The sequence below is a fragment of the Heterocephalus glaber genome, unplaced genomic scaffold, assembly GCF_053883595.1.
Source record: "Heterocephalus glaber isolate CG9 unplaced genomic scaffold, H.glaber_assembly_v1.0 deba00001428, whole genome shotgun sequence".
NCBI lineage: Eukaryota > Metazoa > Chordata > Mammalia > Rodentia > Bathyergidae > Heterocephalus > Heterocephalus glaber.
In genome coordinates, this window is record NW_028258293.1 from 25,365,061 (window position 1) to 25,375,843 (window position 10,783).

General features: G+C 35.4%; 1 pseudogene; it reads right to left on the reverse strand.

Moving 5' to 3' along the window:
* Positions 1-5,951: 5,951 nt before the first annotated feature.
* LOC101715773 (olfactory receptor 52E1-like) lies at positions 5,952-8,098 on the reverse strand (annotated as a pseudogene).
* Between the last annotated feature and the right edge of the window lie 2,685 nt (positions 8,099-10,783).

Consider the following 10,783-nt stretch of genomic DNA (forward strand, 5'->3'; position numbering starts at 1 on the left):
ATCTAACTGCAATCGTGGAATTAGTTGTCTCATTCTTACTGAAAAGGTAGGAAAGGAAAAAAAATGATTTCTAAAAGAGGCAAGAAGAAAGAAGGAACCTGTGCGGTCCTTTCTCTTGAAATGGGAAAGACTGCTGTGCAGAACAAATGGATCAAATACTAAATCTTCCAACAAATACAACTCTTTCAAGAAATATGAAGATAACTAAAATATTGGAACTAAAAGCTCCCTAACTTATTCCCTCATACATTTATTTTTCAGTACTGGGGATGGAACCCAGGACCTTTACAGTGAGCTATATCTCTAATCATTTTCTATTCTGAGACATGGTCTTACTTCTAATTTGCTAAATTTCCCTGATGTATTTGAAGTTGTGATGTGCCCTTTGTGTTGGGGTTACTAATGTGTTCCACCATGTCTGGCTACTTCATCTTTTGCAAAGAAACAATAATAAATACATAGAAAAAGCATAATAAAAAAGTCATTGAGTAAAGTAAGATGTAAAATCCCCTTTCTATGAATTTTTCCTAAAATAACTGTCATGATTCCAATTATCGATTTTAGAGACAGAAAGTTATCCAGGGAGCTGAGGACTGGTCTGATGCATGAATAGGTTGGTTATATCATTTTATTTTCATCCAAAATTCTAAATACATGTGTATATTAGTATCACTACTGTCTTTAAAGGTTGGGCTTATCCCAGAGCATCATTATCCTTCTCATGCGCCTAGAGTTTCATTACCCTTTTGAACTCCAGGCTTTTTTTACCAGGTGGCTTCAGCCCTGTAACAGGAAACAGAAAGTTTTAAAATTTTTACAACAAAGGAGTCTCCCAGGAAGAACTAGGAAATATTTGATCTTTCTTGGATCACATTCAGAACAAGAACTTTTTGAATTATTCTAGGAGTGAGAATAAATTAAGAGATGGAGATTTCCTACAATAGAGAAATGAAAAGCAAATATCTCTTCTAACCCGTGTCACCTGGAAAAGCATGAAGTAGCAGAGAAAGAGCAATCCTTGTAAATACTAGTGTTGCTAGTATTGTTACAATTGCATAACAAATGTTATCCTTGTTTCCAAGAATACTACAGTAAATTTTAGGTTTTGTCTGTTTTGCTTTTTATGGTGCCATGGACTGAGTCATAAGTGCTTTTCACATACTTAAACAATCTTTCTGCCACTGAGCTAAAACCCAACCACTAATTTTACTTTTGAATGAAATTTAAATGCATTATTTTCAGGGACAAGTTTTTCCAAACTCACAAGCTTTCTGTTAAATCATTACTATTTGGTTTATGTTTAGGTCCCAAAATTCATTTGTCTTGCAAAGGATAAAGTATTTTCAAGTCTTATCTACAGCCATCTTACTTTCCTTTTCTCTTTTTCTTATAGTATCTTCAGAAATTTATCATTATTTGAAGGTTTTTTAATCATTTGCATTATAGAACCTCATAAAGCAAGTACAAATTGTGTGTTAATATATACATACTTACACTCCAATATATAAATGTTTGTACTTACACATATACATACACGTGCCATATTCATTTGGAAGACTGCAGTAGATGAAGATGTTAATCATTCCCAGATTGGTCAATATATTTATAATAATGTCAACCAATACTAATAAACTTAGAAACATTTTGAAATAGTGATGAGTGTACCTTATATTCATTAGAAGAATAAGAAGTAGGGGACATATATTAAATGATTTCAGACCTGCAAAACTGGAGTACAAGAACAGGTTCTTTTTATGCAATTCTGGAAAAATAAAAGGGTGGAGGAGGCATAGATATATACTTAATTTAATTTTCTCACCCTTTTATGTTTAATTTAATAATTGTTGTAAAGGGACCAGTGTAGTAATCAAGTGAAGATAGGACTGTCAGTTCTAAAATTACAGAGTGAAACTGAGTATATATATTTCATTATTTATTTATTTATTTTGGTACTGGGGATCAAACTCGGGTCCTTGCGCTTGTGAGACAGGCGATGGAACCACTGAGCTAAATCCCCGGCCCACATATAAATATTTTGGAAAGAACCTTAATTCCAGCTTTATGTTATAGCCAAAATAATAATTGCTCCTCTGAAGCAGTACAGAAATTAAACTATTAAACTCTTAATATCTTTATAGTTTTGGGTATCATCTGGGAAAAATGGATTCCAAGGCATAATGGGAAAAACCATAAAATAATTTATTGTGTTATAAATTTTATAAAATTATTTTTAAGAAAGGGAAATTAGGAGACACATATGGGAGGAAATATTCACAATCCCCAATTATAAAAATACAATTTACATCAACAATGCGTTTATATATACGCTTAAAACTAAAATATAAGACAAGCATGCAAATAAAGGAAAAAGCTAGAGGCTTGAACTGAATTGACACTTGACAAATGAAATATATAAATTATTTTAAAATTTGTAAAATCACTAGTTATAAGTAATATACAGTAAACAATTAGTGACATAGCACTACTCAACCTGCACAATAACTAAAATCATAAAGCACAACGCCAAATTTTGGCCAGAAGATTGAGCATAGGATTCTGTTCCAAACAGTGTGAAAGGAAAATACCAAAATTTTGGCAAAATGTAGTGGTTTCTTCTCCATTTATTAATACACCAAGACAATCATTACACAACAATTGAATGCCAGGTGCTTACTCAAGAGAAAGAAAAACACATGTCCACCTCAAAACTTGTACAATTATGTTCCTGGCAGCTTTATTCATATTTTCTCCAATGTGGCAACAACACAAATAGCCATTGGTAAGTGAAAAGACATTCAAATTCAGAATTACATAACATATTTATTCATTAATAGATGCATTAATTAATAAAAATGCAAATACCAAATAATCTAAAATCATTATGCTGAGTTAATGATTCCTACTAATTAGCAAAACATAGTTAGTATATTGCTCTATTATATTAACTTCTAGAACTTGAAATATAATTATGAATTCAAACTTTCAGGTGAGTTGTTGCCAAGGTTTTATCAAGGGTTTTCCTGGGAAGGCACCTAAGTGGGTGTTTTAAGGTAAAGAAAATATTCCATATCTTTGTAGTGGTGTGGAACACATAGGTGTGTACATTTCTCAATTATATAAATATCAGATTTGTATATTAAATGTATGTAAATTTTATCTTAAATATCAAATTCAAACATGAGAAAAGTCCAGAAAGATTATAGTTGTTCAAACTGGACAATGACAGTTTAAATTCTCCTTTAATTTGTATATTTCAAATGCTATAAAATAAATGATATAAAACATAAATCTAGCCAAAATAAGTTTAATTATATTTTATAAAATATAAAATAATTTATTAAAATATTCAATGTTAGAGCTTATTTTAGACAGAATAGTTTATTTGAATAGACTACAAATATTTTATTCAATTAAAAAAGAAACAAAAATTTTAAAATTAAATTTCAGTATTTTATAGATGCATTAAAAGAGCATAAAACAAGAAACTTATGTTAACATTATTATGTCTGATCACAAAATACAGTGAATATTTAAGTTAAAAATAAGCTACAATAAGAGACATATTGCTATTAATCCCCCTCAAAATATGCCCCTCCACTTGAAACACACTTATCCCACCGTTCTTGAAAATTTCTGAAGCAGTTCTGGGCTCTTTCCTGAATGTCTTTTCTTATGCCCTCCTAGCTGCTTAGATGTCCTGAATCTTTACTTTTCTTTGTCATTTTGACTTTGCGGAAGAGCCAGGGTTTGAAGGGTGCCAGATCTGATGAATAAGATGGATAAGAACACACTGTAATGTTTTATAGGCCTGTTTTTCCATTAGGTGGTACTTAGAAGCAGCAGAATTCACCATATCTTTGCTCATAATTCATAAAGACACTCATTCAACAGGAATTTGAAAACTGCTGCAGAACTTGTTGAGAGTGATCAGGTAAGTATGTAAGAAGCAAGGAGAGTAATTTGAGGGGACTTAATGACACTGAGTCTTTCACTCTAACACATTTTTAAGAATTTAAATATTTACTGTATATTTTGATCACACATCAATTCTGTAGTGATTTCTTTCTTTCTTTCTTTCTTTCTTTCTTTCTTTCTTTCTTTCTTTCTTCTTTCTTTCTTTCCTGCTTTCTTTTTGTTTTGGTACCAAGGATTGAACTCGGGACCTTGCACTTGTGAGGCAGGCACCAGAACCACTGAGCTAAATCCCAGGCCCTGTAGTAATTTCTTTTCAGAATGATTTTTGCTTTTCTTCTTGATATTTTCCTTCTTTGTATCTCTGAACATTATTTTGAACTACATCTATGGTTCCTCTATTATCAGGATACAACTATGTTTTGATATTTCCTTTGTGGTGAATGTAATTCTGACCTTACACATATTTGGCATGAATAACAATCATAAATTTCTAAATCTATGGTTTAAAGCAAACATCAATAATAGATAATTATATTCATTTTTACCAGCCTCAATAGATTCAGAACAACCAGAGCATCTCAACAAAGGATTCCTGTCATTTACTATCCAATGGTAGAGGTGGAACTGAACGATGAACTAGACACCGTGCTAAATAAGTAGGGGATTTACATCCTGGCTATCCTTAATTTATGTCTTCATTGTCCCACATATTAATGACCTTAGTTAAATGAGTCTCTGAGCCTTATTTTATTTATCTGTAGAGTTTGAGATAATAATAATATCAAATTTACATGGCTTTACTAATAATAAAAAAGGATGCTACACATGAGATACCTAGTAAAATGCATTGATAATGGGGCTTTATACTTACCTTGAATAATTTCTTCTTATTATCATCCACATGTATTCTTCTTGGTGTTAATGGTGTTAATATTTCTTTAAAAACCCAACATCTTACTAATAGCATATACAACAAATCTATTACTTTAGAAGGGAGCACATGAACTGGGTACAATTCACACAGTTTGGGCCAAACAGAATTCTGTAATTTTAATCATTTAGATTACAAAAAAAAATGAACAAAAGACCCCCACTGTCTCTGATGCTTGAACACAGATCAATACACAGGTAGAACAAGTATTGTTATTTCTTCTCTCCAGCCCAGGGAGCAAAGAGCCTCACTAGGCCTTCCAGCTAACTAGAGTCAGCAGCTATTTCCAAAAAATCGGTAGTGTTAAATGTGGTTCTGAATGATTATGGCTCACCCGAGCCCATATCTGCAGGTACATTGCCTCATTGGGGACCCAGGTATTCCCTCTCTACAGTGGTAGATGAGCCACGGAGAGAGTGGCATTTTCATCTTGGGTGCATCTTTAAGAATACCTGATGTGACTTTCAAAATGTCTCCTCAATGTCCACTGTTCCGGTTTGCCCCACCTCTATGAGACTTTATGGGAAAGAAACCCAAAATATGAACTATGACCTGGGCTTCCTTCCTACAGGCAGTGTCCTACCTTGTCTTGTAGTGTCATCCTGGTCTACCTACCACATATTCCTGTGCATGTGCTTCTCCAGGAGGAGCTCTTTATGAAGAGGAGGAAGGTCCCCAGAGAAGGTGTCCCAGGTCAGTCTGTTGCAGGACTGAGATTCTCTGAGAGCTTGAGGCCCTCAGCTGAAGCCTGCTGCTTGAAACCTGAAAGTTATTAAAACTGTACCTGGCTGGTAAAATGTGTGCTATAAACACTTACTGTTATCCTTATGCCTGTCAATTATTAACTTCTTGTGATTTCCATGTCATTGTATCTTAGTTATCATCTAATTGTGGACATATGTGTTGTGTGGATGGAACTATCCTTATATTGAATGTCTATTGTTTTTTATTTGGGTTAAAATTTCTCACAACTGCAAATTAAAAATTGTACAAATCCACACAGATAAGCCATCTTCCTCAGATATATTAACATTGCAATTTTGATAGTAAAGACTAAGACCCATTTTTGTCTTATGTTAGCTTTCTGATCTCTGAAGCCCAAATCTCATAATTTATTCCTGAAAGTTCTAATTACCCTCTCTCTGATCTGCTTAGTTCTGACACCATAGGGTTGAGAGCAGGTGGGATGACAACATAAAAGTTGGCAAGAAGAATATGGATGCATTGAGGAACACTCCGACCAAATTGGTGGGTCATAAAGGAGAAAAGTATAGAAGAACAGCATGACACAGACATGGGAGCCAAAGGTGCTGAGTGCCTTTAACTGGGAGTCGCTAGATAGAAAGCGAAAGACAGCACATAGGATCTGGATGTAGGAGAGGATGTTTGCTATGATATCAAACACCATTACAGAGATGGCACAGAAGTCATAGATGATGTTGACCTTCAAGTTCTCACAGGACAGGCAGGCAATACCCATGTGCTCAAAGTATGTGTGGGGAATGATTTGATGACCACAGAATGGCAGTCTCAGAATAAGCACCACAATGGGAAATGCAGTGGCCAAAAGTCGCAGGAGGATGATTAAAGCTATAACTGACAACACCTTATTTTTAAAAATATATTTATTGGTACTTGTTAGGTATACAATATGTTTACGTTTATCATTGGGTGCTTGTACCTTAACATGATGTATCTTAGTTCTTATTTTTCCCCCATTACCTGTGCACCCTTCACCCCCTCCACCCTTCCCTATTTACATAGATTTTGTTTCCATTTTTTTTTCTTTCTCGTAATTTTTCCTTTCCCTTCTTCCCTTTCCCCTTCCCATCCTGCCACTCCTACACCTTTGGACCTTTTCCTATTTCAAATTATCAATTATTCATTTTAATGATTTTCATCCTTATTTACACATTCAGTTTCTCACACTGGAGGAACTTCGGTATTTACACATGTGTGTCCTAATTATTTCAATGAAAAGTATGGCCTCAATATGCATCCATTTAGCTCTAAATGTCTCTAGTTTCTCACTCTTTATGGCTGAGTAGTACTCCATTTTATTTAAAAAAAAGCACATCTTCTTTATCCAGTTTCCAGGTGATGGGCACTTCGGCTGTTTCCAAGCTTTAGCTATTACAAACTGTGCCGCTATAAACATAGGTGCACATATATCGCTGTGGTATGATTCTTTTAATTCTTTGGAGAAGATTCCCAGTAGGGGAATAGCTAGGTCAAATGGGACCTGTAGTTCTAGTTCTTTGAGGTATCTCCATACTGATTTCCACAGTGATTGCACCAGTCTGCACTCCCACCAACAATGGAGAAGGGTTCCTTTCTCTCCACACCCCCTCGAGCATTTGTTATTGATTGATTTCTTGATAGCAGCCATTCTTTGTGGGTTGAGGTGGAATCTCAATGTTGTTTTCATCTGCATCTCTTGAGTGACCAGTGATGTTGAACATTTTTTCATATATTTATTTGGTGCTTTTACTTCTTTGTCTCTCTGAGAAATGTCTGTTCATTTCAGATGCCATTTTTAAATTGGGTCTTTGAATTTGGGGGGGTCTGATTTTTTTCAGTTCTTTATATATTCTTAACAGTAGACCTTTGTCTGAGGTACAGCTGCTAAAAATTTCCTCCCCCATTATAGGTTGTCTCTTAGCTCTGTCGGTAGTTTCTCTTGCAGTGCAGAATCTTTTTAATATGATGAGATCCCAGTTGTTGATTCTTTGTGCTAGCTTCCGTGCTCCTGAAGATTTGTTCATAAAGTCTTTGCCTTATTTGTGAGGACCAATGTGTAGTGAAGAGGGTTACAAAAGGCCATGTAGTGGTCATAGGCCATGGCCGCAAGCACAGTAGATTCCATGCCAGTGCACTGGTGGATGAAGAACATCTGGATGAGGCATCCCTCAAAAGAGATTTATCTCAGGTTGAACCAGAAGATGCCAAGCATCTTGGGGATGGTGGATGTGGACAGACTCAGGTCAATAGATGATAAAATGGCCAAGAAGTAGAACATGGGCTGAGGGAGGCTGCGTTCAGTCTGAATCACAAAAATAATGATAACATTTCCCAGAAGAGCAGTCAAATACACAACACAAAATGGAAAACCAACCCACATATGCACATGTACAAGGCCTGGAATTCCCAGAAGAAACATGTGGGGATGAAAATGTTTTTTATTAGGAGGGACCATGCTTCTATGCTTCTTTTATACCTGGACAAATAATAGATCTAATTCTCATTCACTAAGATGTTCCAGCTCTTCTTATCAACGCAATTGATATCCCATAAAATTACATAAAAATATACTTTTTCATTTCTAATAAGCAAGCCCATCAAGAGATAACTGTATGACATTTATGAAAACTCAACTACATTTTCATTTTGTTTCATGTCAATGAAACTAATCAGATTATTACACTCTATTCATATATAAAACATAGGTTAATAAAATATTAGCAAGAACCAACAAAATATCAGACAAAGGGCAATATTTGGTATACAGAGAATAATCACTCACAGTCTTATTAAATAAGTAGTGTACAGCTTCAATATTTAAAGAATCACAACAAAACATGATCTTGATAAGATTTTAATATGCATATTTTGTTTTCTATTTTAGGCAAGAGCCATCTCGTACTGAATTAAACCAATTTGGAGGAAGAATTTGCACACAATCTGATTAAAAGTTCCAACCCAATTTGGAGATGCCACTTAATCATAAACAGCATAATTCCCTTTTAAGTAGGTCATATATCATACAGAAAATATTAACTATTTGAGGCTAAAATTTACATCGTAGAAATAACATTAGTATTAGTCTTTTTAGTTTTCTGTTAAAAACAGCATAGGGCATAAAGATGAAATTATAATAATTTGTGTCATGGCAACATTAGAAATAGCAATTCCAGAAAGACTCTGGGAGAGTGTGTGAAGTAATCAAATTGAATCATTTTACATGGTGTTAAGTTTTCATCATGAAGGTGATGGGAGATTTTAATGCAAATAAAAATTCAAAACACCTGATGCTCCCAGCCCAGAGGAAGGGGCTTCCAGGCCACCATCCCTCTCACTGCTCCCAGCCCAGAGGAAAAGGCCACTGGGCTGCATACTGTCCCGCCACTCCTGGTGCAGAGGAAGGGTCTTCTGGGCCACCATCCCTACTGCCATTCCAAGCCCCTGTCCCACCTCTCCCAGCACAGAGGAGGTGATCCACGTGGGCGCCAACAGCACCCCCCAGCCCCAAGTTGAAATGGGAAAACACGTAAATAACTCTCAAAACCAGACTTCCAGATCACCTACAGCAACCCCAAAGGGAAATGAGATGGAACACTCTGATACTCAACCACCTGGACCCACTGAACTGGCAACAAAAGGGGATCTAGAAAAAATGAAATCAGAAATAATTTCTCAGGTAACAGGAGAAATTGTGCTCCTAGTGCAAGACATGATTAATAAATCTAGAGAGGAGCTGAAGAACACGATGGAATCCCAACATAGGAAACAAATGGAATCCATAAAACAGATGCAAATACATTTCCAGGAGATGACAAAATCCACTGAAAATCTACCCAGCAGAATGAACCAATGTGAGGACAGAATTTCAGATATAGAAGATAAGATTGCAATTAATGACCAGGAAAAGAAATATTGCTTCAAAATTATAAGGGAACATGAGAAATCAATCCAGTAGCTGCTAGACGATGCAAAGACGAATAACATAAGACTGATTTAAGTCAATGAAGAAACAGGAGAGAGTGGAGATGACATAAAAGAACTCTTCACAGAACTAATGGTAGAAAACTTCCCAAGCAGAGGAAAAGAGTTTGACATACAGATAAGTGAGGCATATAGGACTCCAAATAGCCTTGATCAAAAAAAAAAATCTACACATAGGCGTATAATTGTTAAGATTCCAGAAACTCAACAGAAGAACAAAGTTCTACAAGCATTTAGAGAAAAGAAACCAATCACGTACAAAGGAAAGCCCATCAGAATCACAGCAGACTTCTCAACACAAACCATCAAGGCAAGAAGAGTGTGGAGTGACATATTCTAAGCCCTAAAAGAAAACAGCCTCCAACCCAGATTGATGCACCCTACAAAATTATCTTTCAAGATTGATGGAGAAATAAGATACTTTCATGACAAAGAGCACCTTAGAAACTTCGTGAATACCAAACCAGCACTCCAAAGAATTTTACACAATATCCTAGGAACAGACATTGAGGATCACAATCCCAAGAAACAAAGCAGAATGAATCCATCTGGCATGACAAGAAACTAAATGTAAAGGGGGAGAATCCAACAAAAAGAAAAAGTCATGGCAATGACAAGTCAATATGTTTCAGTTATAACCATCAACGTTAATGGTCTCAATTCACCAATCAAAAGAAATAGACTGGCAGAATGGGTCAAGAAGCAAAATCCAACAATATGCTGCATACAAGAAACACACTTAATTCAAAAGGAAACTCACAGAATGAAAGCTAAAGGGTGGAAAACAGTACTCCATGAGATGGGAACCCCAAAAAAAGCAGGAGTAGCTATCCTCTTTGCAGATCAAGTAGATTCCAAACCAACACTGATGAAGAGAGACAAAGAAGGACACTACCACCTTGTAAAGGGAATGATATAAGAGGAAGAGATGACAATCATAAATATCTATGCACCAAACACTAGTGCGCCCAACTATATAAAACAAATACTAATGAACATGAAAAGTCATATATGCACTAATACAATTGTACTGGGGGGCCTCAACACCCCACTGTCACAAATAGATAGATCAACTAGACAAAAAATAAGTAATGAAATACTAGAACTCAATCAAATTCTTAAACAAATGAACTTAACAGATGTTTACAGAGTGTTCCCCCCACAAAATCAGAATACACATACTTCTCAGCTGCACCTGGGTCATTCTCCAAAATA